We start from the raw sequence: 12,472 nt of genomic DNA, 5'->3' as shown, positions 1-12,472 counted from the left end.
TTGGTAGTTATTCTTATCATATTGATAACAACTTCATACTGCTCTGTATCCTCCTCACTGCTACAGCTGAGCAGATGTTGGCCTGGGTAGTATTTGGATGGGAGACCTCTCATGAGAACTAGGGTTGCATCCGACTCAGCACACTTGCCAACTATTGATTATACAAGTTGTATATCAACAGTGGACAAGTGCGCTGATTCTGGCACAGCCTATGTTGCTGCTGGAATAGGTGCTGGTGGCCCAGTAGGGTATACGCTTCCCTTAAAATACACATTAAATTCCCTTGCACTGCGATGGGGACACAGTGCTAGAGAATACAATACAAACTTTAATTCAAATTGTTAAGGAAAGGACCACTGTGATAAAGCACTCTTTATTACATGCAGCATGGAGATAATTCACAATATATCAGCACGGTGCGTTCTCTGAAACAAAGCAGCAAACTCTCTACTCTGTGTTTTACGTGAAAACTATAAACTTACCACATTCTATCAGCCATGTACATATTCCCCTTGTTCCTGCTCAACTCTGAACCAAAGCATTTTTATCTTACGGCTGGGCAAAACTTGACTGACAAACAAACTGACATAAGCATGGATGTGATTGCTTAAAAGTTATCCCTTAAGTGTACAAAGTTTTCCACACTCCCCCAATCAATGATGTCTTTGTTGTCCATGTATTAAAAATGATGCTCAAAGTCCACCCATAATAAAATAGAACAAAGTAAGACATGTTTTAACCTGTAAGCAAGCAAAAATATCATATAGAAGACCAAAGTTAAAACATCAAAATAAAGGCTTGAAGGTTAGATAAATAAAGGAGTCAGCTTCCTCAAGACTTTGAATATGTTATCTGGGGGCTGGTCTGGGCTGTAGCAGGAGATATGCACAGTGATTCAGGGGAGGGAGCAGGGTTTAGCATTAGCCTCAGTGCCAGGTTGAGCAGGAGGCAGGCCAGTCTATGGGTGGAGTAAGTGGAGACTCTGACAAGAGGGTGAAGTTCAACATTTGTTTGCGTAGGGTGGGCTTTACTGCAATTGGAGGCTTGAGTTTTGAGTTAGAAGTTTTGAATGGGCTGTGGAATTGGTGGGTCTGCTGGAGGTGGGTCCAAGTGTGAGTTCACTGAGGTAAATAGTAAATTGACTGCATTTATGGACTGCTTTACAATTGGTGCCTCTCATTCACCCATTCACACATATACACACACACCAACGGTAACTGGCTGCCTTGCAAGGCACCAACCAACTCGTCAGGGACAATTGGGGGTTTGGTGTATTGCTCAAGGACACTTCAACACACCCTGGGTGGGGGATCGAACCGGCAAGTCTTCGACTGCCATACAACCATTTTTTTTACCTCCTAAGCTAATGTCTTTGGGCACAGTGGGGGTGGGCATGCCTGACAGGCTAGAGTACTGGATGGGTGCATTGCCCAAGAGGGTTTTGACGGGAGATATATTTGGCAGAGTGCTGAGGTTTCTGAAGATGGTCTTTGTGTATCAGTATAAATGTAGAGGAGAGGAGTGGTTGCTAGCATGTCACTCCTTTAAAGTGATTTGATTATGTAGGCTTTGTGCACCTTTCTTCTCCTGGACCTCGATCTTGGTCAGTATTAGATCTGGTGTCAATGAAAAGCGATCATCTGCTTCTGGACCTCTACTCTGGGTCAACGTTGGTTCTGGTGACACAACAGTGATCAACTGCTTCTGGACCTCTATTCTGGATCAGGGTTGGTTCTGGTCCACAGGTGGTTGTTCCATTCAGATTTAATGTGGAAGCGTAGTTTTCCTATTAGGGGTACACCTCATGCTCATTAATCCTACTGGTAGGGCATCTGGCCATTTAAAGTCTATCTCTGTAAAGTGTAAATTTAAAATCAGCAACCTTGCAATATCACAATTTTGGCTTGTTCTCTTAAGATGATAAAATAAAGCAAACCGCTTTATTTCATAATCCTTTCTGCCATTTTCGAGAAAACTATTTGCCGGCTCTATACCTTGTTTCTTGTTGTTGTGTAAATGCATTGCTAGGTTCTTGCAGTACAGCACTAATGAAAAACATGACAAGCTTCTGTCGTGTCTAGGAAACGACAGAGTCCAAATCTTCAATTTGTCGAAAAACATCTTCACGAGGGAAAAGACGACACCATGGCAGCAAGTTCTTCAGGAAAATCAGACTTCATTAGCACACGTGCATAAAGCCGGAACAGTTCTCCAGAACTGAACCCCGACTGTCATTTTTACACCCATTTTATACACAGTTACTCCACCTACAACTCCTCCTCAAACCTCATTCTGGCAAATCACCCACACTGTTCTTATCGTAACTCCTCCCAACGCTCCTCCCACAACGTCATTGTGGCAAATTGCCAACGGTCCTTATGCTCTGCCAACTCTGTACAAAGTTCAGGGCGTTCTGCCAACTACGAACAAAGTTCAGGACTCCCCCTGTCCTCACTTCACCCCGCACCTGCTCTTGGCAAACTACCAGACCTCATAAAGTTCTGGATGCCCCCCCTCTAACACACACGTCATCCATACACGTCACTCTGTATCTTTCGCTGTATCTACGATGTGTGCTAAAAGTGTATCAATATATCCATATTAAAGTGTGATATGTACCCTGTATAGTTTTAAACTGATTAACTGCTAAATTGTGCTAGAATTACACAGTGAGCCAGCCAGCTGGGGGGGGAGGCGTCTTGAACTGTCAAGGACACGGGCAAAGCGAGATATGCCTTTACAGCTGATTTCTCCGGGACTCTCGATGTTTTATGCCAGGAGCGTATCTATTTCACCTAGAACATTAATTATAGCTGAGCTTATGAAAACGCAAGAAACCTCAGTGAAAACTGTTGAAATGAGAGCAAAGAATGCAATGTACATTTACTCCCTTAGAAGAGAATAATTAATCAAATATTTAGTATGTCTGTATATTAGAAAAGCATATTAGAAGTGAATATTAAATAAAATGTTTAGTATGTCTGTATATTTTCAAAGATTACTGCTGCTTAGTTCGTCTTATAAAAGTGAAAGATACAGAGTGACGTGTATGGATGACGTGTGTGTTAGAGGGGGGGCATCCAGAACTTTATGAGGTCTGGTAGTTTGCCAAGAGCAGGTGCGGGGTGAAGTGAGGACAGGGGGAGTCCTGAGTTGGCAGAGCATAAGGACCGTTGGCAATTTGCCACAATGACGTTGTGGGAGGAGCGTTGGGAGGAATTACGATAAGAACAGTGTGGGTGATTTGCCAGAATGAGGTTTGAGGTGGAGTTGTAGGTGGAGTAACTGTGTATAAAATGGGTGTAAAAACGACAGTCGGGGTTCAGTTCTGGAGAACTGATCCGGCTTTATGCACATGTGCTAATAAAGTCTGATTCTGTCAACTCTGTTGTTTCCTAGACACGACACTTCTTGTACAGGGTTTCAAATCCTTTCCAACAAGGTATAATGTGTCATATTCAGGTGCTTCTGGACCTACCTCTGGACCGATATTCAGGAATATCACTCCGTTCGCATAGCAGAATGAATTAGCAGATAGACAAACCTGTAATTGTACTGGCTAACGGGGTTAACATGGCTCTGGTTAACATAATTTTGAAATAAAGTTCCAGTTTAAATGTGATGCAGGTTGGTTAAAAAATATTAGGGCGACTAAATGGAGACCTTTTCTGACACTTTGGGAATGCTTTATAAAAACATACTCTCATAAATGTGAATAAAACACACATGAAGGTTAAATGTAAGATTAGGTAAGATTTTTGTGTTAAAGCATTTTTACTAGACCATTGTAAATCTCTTCCTATTCTTGAAAAAGGCTCACTGACATGTTTACTCACCCTCTACCTGTGTTTATAGTCCTTAAAGTCGGGTTTCAAAATAAAGTTGACGTCCCGACACTCTGTACCAAAACATTGTATAACTGTACAATAATTCAAGCTCAATGGTTGAAAATTGGTTCTAATTGCCACAGCCAATGGCGTTTCAATGTCACCACATTTACAGAGAAGGGGGAGGGATAAACAGTGTTGTGGTTTGAAGGTGTTTGTTGCTGCTATTCCTCTCTTCACCGTTAGATGTCCGAAATGACCAATTGTACCTTTAATTTCCTTTACATTTTCTATCACAAATTACAAAAAAGTAAAAGACAAAAAGTTAGCAGATGTTTTGTATATGCATATCCATATATTTACCATATTTTGTACATAAGTTGACATCAAGTTGGTCCTGACATATTCAGTGCTAAACTAAACGGGTGGCCTGTAGCGTATTGGTTAAGGTACATGACTGGGACCCGCAAGGTCGGTGGTTTGATCCCCGATGTAGCCACAATAAGATCCACACAGCTGTTGGGCCCTTGAGGAAGACCCTTAATCTTGCATTGCTCCAGGAGAGGATTGTCTCCTGCTTAGGCTAATCAACTGTATGTCGCTCTGGATAAGGGCGTCTGCCAAATGCCATTAATGTAATGTAATGTGCCCATAACCAGGGAGAAGTGATAGACCCTGGACCAAAAGTAATTGGACAGTTGGCTGTTTAGGCAGGTGTATTCAAACACTTCCTTAGTGCAGGTACTGTATAGTATAGGTACTGTATACTGTAGCATTCAGCATTTGTAGTCTGTTATTGGCATTTGTCAACATTAGGACCAGAGTTGTGCCAATGCCAGTCAATGAAGCCATTATGAGGCCGAGAAATAATAACAATAAAAAAACAGACAGAGACATAGGCCAAACAATAGGCTTAACAAAATCAATAGCTTGAAAAAAGACTTGAACAAATGAACAAAAGATTCCGATTATTTTCCTTAAATTCCTGAAATTTTTAAAACCTGTACAAAGCTCTTTATTAGTATTCTTACAGCTGACTTTCAGTTAACTTCTTTCCTCTAGGCTTTGTTTTGAACAGCTCCCTGCCTGAGAATCATGCCATCTTTACCAAGGGACTTTGTGGCTACAAAAAAAGCTCTCCTTTCTTTTCTTTTTTCTTATTGTTTCCTTTGACCCATTTGGACAGAGATGTAAGAGATGGCCTTTGTGTAAAACTGACTCCTTTTCCCAGCATTTATGCCATGAAATTTGACTCTGATGCAGTCTTCTGTGTTAATGTCAGACTGCTTCACTCTGAACAAAGCCTTTTGTAGGTTTCAGGAAAAGCGAAGCTGAATTGTAGGGATGGGACGAAATATCGTAGTACGAAATTTCGCGACACAAAAACGTGACGACACGCATCTGGTGCTGAAAAATGTATCTCGAAATAAACTGCGTTTCATTTTCCATTACACCATTTGTACACTAGAGGGTACAATCGCCAGTGCATTGCCTCTCAGCAAAATTTCCCGGATGCGCACGCGACGAAGGGCTAACTTTACAGTCAACATGGACACTGAGATGGAAATTGAGGATGCCTCAACAAATAATTCATTTGTGTGACGGTTCTTTGTGATCAAAGAAAACGGTAATAGAGTGATCAACAAGGCAAGCAGAGCGTGTAAGATATGCAAAGCCGTAATCCCGTACACCACGTCCAACACCACAAATATGAATCATCATCTTCAACGGCACCACAAAGATACAATAAAGCAGAACCCAGCACAGAAACGACCTAAAGGACAGGCAACACTTAAACAATAATTTGTACCAGCTCTACCCCCATCAAGTGCGCGATCAAAATAAATAACTAAATCCATTGGCAAGTACATGGCACACGACCAGAGGCCATTTTCAGTTGTCGAGAACAAGGGATTTCAGAAAATGATCAACACACTGGAGCCCAAATTTAATATACCATCCAGTGCACACTTTTCGCACAATGCCATACCCGGTCTCTACAAAGAAACAAAACAAAACGTGTCTGAATGTCGACTGCATCTCCCTCACCACTGACGGTTGGTTGCCCTGTGTCACCATCACAGCTCACATCATCAACGACAACTGGGAGATGGAAAGTTTTGTTCTGCAAACTCGCCGGATATGCGAGTCGCATACCGGAGTGAACATAGCCGAAGTCTTGAAATAGGCTGTTAAAGAATGGGAGTTGGAAAGGCCAAGTAACACCATTGCTGTTGTTACAGACAACGCGCGTAATATGGACATCGCGGTCTCCGACCCCATATCAAGTGTTTAGCGCACACTCTAAATCTAGCTACCCAGCGAGGCTTGCAGGTAACCCGCGTCAGTGGCCTCCTTGGCTGTGTGCGAAGAGTCAGCCTAGAGATAGTGAATAGTGTAGGAAAGCAGTGTCCCTGTTCGTGTTCAACTGTTTAGAATTGTCCAGCCAAACTTTTAGCTTGCACTGTAACAAGCCATTGTAAAAACATTTTATTTTACTTTAAGGAATAAATAAGTATTATTGTTTACTCAGTTTTTCATCTTGTTTTATTTATGATCATGACTGTATCGTATGGTGAACCCTATATCGTGAGCTGAGTGTATCGTCCCATCTCTACTGAATTGTGATCTTGGCAATAACAAGCAACGCAAGTTTTTTCTACTTCTAAATGTCAGAGTTCCAAATAAAACCGGACTCTTCTACTGCTATTCTGTTTTTTCCTCTTTACGTTTTGACATCCAGTCCCGTGTCTGTAAACGGGTAAAAGTGAGTAAAGCACAGCGAAGATTAGCCATATGCCGATACTTCTTTTTAAATGGTAGCAGAAATACGAAAGTTTACCTTATTACCTAGCAACTGCTGTCAGTCTGGCGCGTGCATTCACTTCAACGACCCCACCGTGGGAAAGTTCAGCGAGCCACTAGCCTAGAGGTAATCGCCTAATAATTCTGATGTATTTTTTATTTCTTTTGTCGGTTTTATAAAATGGGGGGAGAGACGGACGAGAGAACAAATTCAGACAAGCAACCAACCGCAAAAAAACAAAACAAAACCGTTATTCAAAGGGCAAAAAGAGAGCACTTTTCTGAATGGATAAGGCCAACCCAAGGAGACCCGGTCAGGGTCAGACGAGCAACCCCGTGAGGCTGGTGACTGCACATAGGTGTCTTAATACCCTCAGAAGAGGGAAAGAACCTGTGTTTTTCTTCTTCTTCTTTTTTTTGAGCCTTCTTTTTGTGAAAAAATAAAACTGCAACGGTATTGTGTCTCACTCTAAATTATATGCACATCTCTCCGATTCCATCTCTGGTTGCCACAGAGTGCATCTTCGTCAGGACAAATAGAGGTAAGAGAGGCAACAGGGAGTCCTACAACTGTTAACATAGTATATTTGCAAATATGGTTTAACGCCCCCCGTCGCGCGTTTTTCACAAATCAAATGTGGCAACCCCACTTGCAAGTAATGCAGTTTCATTGTATTTATTTTACAGGTTATGGCATTTCTGCTTGGTAACTGTTTTTGAAATGGCACAGTGTACTCCAGTTTTCATATAGAATTGAACATTTACAGTGGGGTGCAAAAATGTTGGCACCCCTAGTTTAAATTTCTGTTAAAATAAAAATCATATACAGATTCATTGTAATTCAACACCTTTCCAACTGTGAAGGTGGATCCATTATGCTTTGGGCTTGTGTCGCAGCTGGAGGCACAGGAAATACTGTAAATAAATGGAAGGAAGAATGGATTCCACCAAATATCAAGATTTTGGAATGGCCACCACAGTCCCCAGACTTGAATATTATTGAAAATATATGGAGACATCTCAAACATGCCATACATGCAAGAAGGCCGAAGAATATTTCTGAGCTAGAGGTGTTCTGCCAGGAAGAATGGGGTAAAATTCCAAAAGCAAGAACTGAAAGACTCACCTGGCTAGAGGAAGCGTTTATAAACTGTTATAGTTACAAAGTACTGACTGACCGGGCTCACAAATTTTTTTTATTATTTTGAAATTGTAAAACATTAAAATTAAAATGAAGCTTTAAAGCTTTAAAATGTGAAGAAGTGTGTCATGTTTAATGTTGTACCATTTAGAGGTCAGGTTCGCTTCTGTTAACTTAGATATACATTGTAAAAGGGTTTTTGGCCAGGGGTGCCCACATTTTTGCACACTCCTGTATACTGAAACATGCACTACCAATAGCTTGAAATGAGGTTTCCTGTCTCATGTGCAAAAAAGTGCGATTTGAATAATTAAATATTGTTTTTTCAGCTATTTAGAATTTTTATGATACCATTTCCATTAATTTTGTCTTATGAAGGCATAATCTTTGTGCACATCCCTAACTAGTAAATCATGCAGGCAATGCAAAAGAAAAGCACTGCTGCTCTAAACAGATTGATTCGTCTTCACTGTTACATCAGGCATGCTCAAACTTTGTACACCCATTTTAACTATTGTACAAAATGCTAAAAAAACACTTCTATAAAGTTTATCCAGGTGTCGTGAGCCACGGACCCCTTGCCGAGCTCAGACCTCACGTTCCCACGAGCAGTACCTCACCATGAGGTGTCTCGGGGACGAACTCAAGTACTCCGAACGTTCTGGAGCCCTGGTAAGTTCTACTGAACTTCCAGCCCAGTCTCGAAGTGAAGGGTGTGATGCAAATCTGGTATACGATGTCCTGTATTCAATGTATTCCTCTAAAAGAATCTTTATCACATATGATTATAGTAAGATATACTTTATTATAATCAATCAAAAGAATAGAGTTATACAGATTACAGGATATATATCATCTTTCAGTTTGCTGATCACATGCAAGTTACATATACCCCTTTAGCTCTTTCTAATTTACCTTTCCACCATGATGTTTAAAAGTCAAGGTACACCCCTCAAATACCCATCCTCTTTGGCCTTAGCCTTATCCTATAGCTCCCCCTTCTGGACGTTTAAAAGAAACTTCCTAGAATATTATATTTATCTAAACTATAAAAACTTCTCTACATTTTTCTACCTTATATAGTACCTTAATGAGAAATAAAAGACATAAAAATAAAAGGAAATTTATAAAGTTGAACTAATATAGATTAGTAATTACCACTCAAGCTTGATTATAGTTGTTCTGCGTTGCTCTTTCGACATCAGTCCTGTTGCCACAACTCTTGGGCTAAGTCCGCACTGCGTACATCACTCTGTTCTCCATATCCAGATCCTGGAGTGGCGGGCAGAGGGAGCGAACGAGTGGAAAAACACTAGCTCTGATGTAATTTTTCAATGAACCTATTCATCACTGGTATTTGTCTCCCTGTCATAATCTCTCCTTGGACTCTCTCCAAACTTTGATTTCATACAAGCTAGAAGTTAGTGACCTCCACCATCTCAACACACTCTTCAGGTGCCCCTCTCCTCGGCGCCTTAAGGGATCTACAAAGGACATTCAACCAATAGCTGAGTGTAAATCATCCCCCAACTCTTCTACAGTCAGTCCTTTGAATCTATCCAATAAATTATCAGATTATAATCAGGAAGGCCCTTAAAGCCTTTTAATATTCTTTCGGTATTGACATCCCTTCCGTTTTCCTTATCTTTTTGCTTTAGCCAGGCATTGTGCTCCTCCCCTGTAGGGTTGGGGTATTCCCCGACTGCTCGCTCAGCATGTTGAATCTCCTCCAAGGTTATGCTGGAACTCATTCTATGCATGGCCTCAGTCAGAACCTTGCTCCTTAGTACTCTAAATCTAAGTCCCCCAAATTCAGACTCCTCTTCTGACAAGTATGGCTGCTCATTATCTCTGAACCACATATTTTCACTCTTACGGGCATGCTTGCTACCACCTCGATGGCGTGTGCGAGGGGTTAACAATGCATTCCTTCCTAACCCATCCCCCGTCAATCTCTCATCAGGGGGGTCTAGGGCCGGGTCCTCGACACAGGGGTCACAATTTTTTTTTTAAAGATATTTTTTAGGCCTTTTTCAGCTTTATTGGACAGTATAGTATAGAGAGACAGGAAGAATGGGAGCAAGAGAGAGGGAAAGACATGTGACAAATGTCAGACGGTCGGATTCGAACCGTGGACGTCGCAGCTCGCAATGAGCAACGGTCAGTGCTCTACAGGCTGCGCCACCGAGACACCCGGGGGGTTGGGGGGGGGTCACTTTTTATAATTATAATCAGTCTTTCACCAGCATGAACTGTTTCAGGTCGTGCCACAGCATCTCTATTGGGTTCAAGGAAATACTTTGTATAGGCCACTCCAAAGTCATTTCTAAGTGTCTAGGCCATTTCTGACACTCCAATGTCCTTCACATGTTTTATCCCTTGTTGCTTTCCATAGTCCTGCCCTTCATTTATTCGGTTCAGCTGTTAGTCATTTTAGTTAATTAACCTGTGTATTTATACCTCTCTATTTCCTGTGTCTCATTGTTAGATTGTTATGTGTTCAACTCTGACTTTCCTGTGCTTTCTTGATTGTCTAACCCGTGTTTTGACTTGTTTTGTGTACCTCAACTTTTGTTTTCTGTTTGCTAATTTTTCCTGGTCGGACTGCCTGCTGGGAAACAAACTTTTGCTTGTGACATCAACAATGTCTTGGATTACCCTTACTACATCTGTCTGCTGCCGATTGACCCTTTCTGTTGAATAAAATTGTCTGAATAAAAGCCTGTATTCAGCACACTTCCTAGTTGCTACTGGTTCTTCTGCCTCCCCACCTGAACAATCTAGCCAACTATGGAACCAGCCCTCTGACTTCAGGGACAAAGATTGGGCAAACATGAGTCTGAGATTCGCAACATGCATCAGAATCCAATGATATCAGGGAATCATCTAGAAGAAATCCCTTCGTCACGAAATCACCTCTCTGTCAGGGACGCGGGACAAATGAACCAAGAGCAGAGATGATGTGAAGAAGGCAAGCTTTATTAACAAAAGGCAGATCCAAATCCAATCCAGAAACAGGCAATGGTCACAATCCAGGCAGAAAGACAAAAAGGCCACGCAGAAGAGTAGTCAGATAACAGGCAGCGTTCAAGAACAGGAAGGCAGTCCACACAGGCGAAGGTACAAAAACGAAGTCCAAAGAGTCCAAAGCCAGGCGGAGATAATAAAACAGGAAATCCAAAACAGAAACAAAACAGATACCACACCGGTGATGGAACGGGGAAGCGGAGTCTAGAACTGGGGACAGGAAATATACAGAATCTGGTGATAAAATGAACTAGCAACAAGAACAGAAAAGGTCACTCTTGAATGAATGGAATGGACTACAGAAAGAGAACAGGGACATAAGACACAAAATGCAAAGGAAATAGAAAAAATGTTAGGAAGGGGAGCAAGGAGTGCGTACAGGGAAAACACAACAGTAAAAGGGCACGGATGTGACACTCACATTCCTGTAGTGTTGGGTCGACCCTGGTTTCTGCAACACAATCCACAGATCAACTGGGTTCAGGGGACTGGCTCGAGCCCACGTTGCCATGCTTCCTGCCTTCAATCCCTGTCTGGACCTTCCACCCCCATTCCCGTCAAGGAGGGGCCCATCAATCTGTCCAAAGTACCCGCCTTCTACCACGATCGCCGTAGTATGTTCAGCAAGACCCGAGCCTGCTCCCTGCCGCCTGAATGCCCGTAAGACTGCACCATTGATCTACACCCAGGCGCCACGCTGGGTAGAAACCTTTATTTCGACAGGGAAGAACATACTGAGACCAGGTCTCTTTGACAGACATGCTCTGCTTACAAACAACATATACAGAGAGAACTACATTAGTGATTGGCGAGCTGCTGGCCTCATTTGACCTGGAGACCCTGAGACCGTGTATAGACTACCGAGGCCTTAACAACGTAACCATTAAGAATCGCTATCCCATACCTCTCCTCATTCGGCCTTCTCATCACTTCAGCACAGCTGTTTCTTCACTAAACTGGATCTATGTAATGCCAACCACCTGGCACCAACAATCATTCCATGGTCACTTAGATCACATTTCTTCTGACATTTGTTCTGAAAAACAGCTGAACCTCTTGACCATGTCTGCATACTTTTATGCATTTAGTTGCTGGCACATAACAAGCTGGTGTACAGGTGGACCTAATAAAGTGCTCAGTGAGTGTATGTCTAGTCCAAAACCTGCTGAAAATTTCATCTAAGACTGGACGTCTTTGACGGGATTCTAAGATATGGTTTAAGCTGTGTTTTCAACACTTCTAGCTTGTCAGATGGTGTCTGGCTGGTTAAAGTTAGTTTCTAGCTGGACAAAGCTGGTGAAAGCACAATAACCTGGTGGTCAAGTGGTGGACTAGCAGACGATATACAGTCCCCTCAAAAAGTATTGGAACAGCAAGGTCAATTCTTTAGTTTCTGCTTTACACTGAAGACAATTCACAGGTCAAATACACTCAGTGTAGGTATTTAGTTGGTATTTATTAGACTTATTTTTTAGACTTCTACTGCTGTAGCCTATCCACTTACAGTTATGATGCGTTGTGTGTTCAGAGATGCCCTTCTGCATACCACTGTTGTAATGTGTGGTTATTTGTATTGCTGTCACCTTCCTGTCAGCTTTGACCAGTGTGGCCATTCTCCTCTGACGTCTCTCATTAACAAGGCATTTCTGTCTGCTCACGTAAAAAAATTTTT

The sequence above is a fragment of the Conger conger genome, chromosome 8 (genome assembly GCF_963514075.1).
Source record: "Conger conger chromosome 8, fConCon1.1, whole genome shotgun sequence".
NCBI lineage: Eukaryota > Metazoa > Chordata > Actinopteri > Anguilliformes > Congridae > Conger > Conger conger.
Note: the sequence above shows the minus strand (reverse complement) of the source record.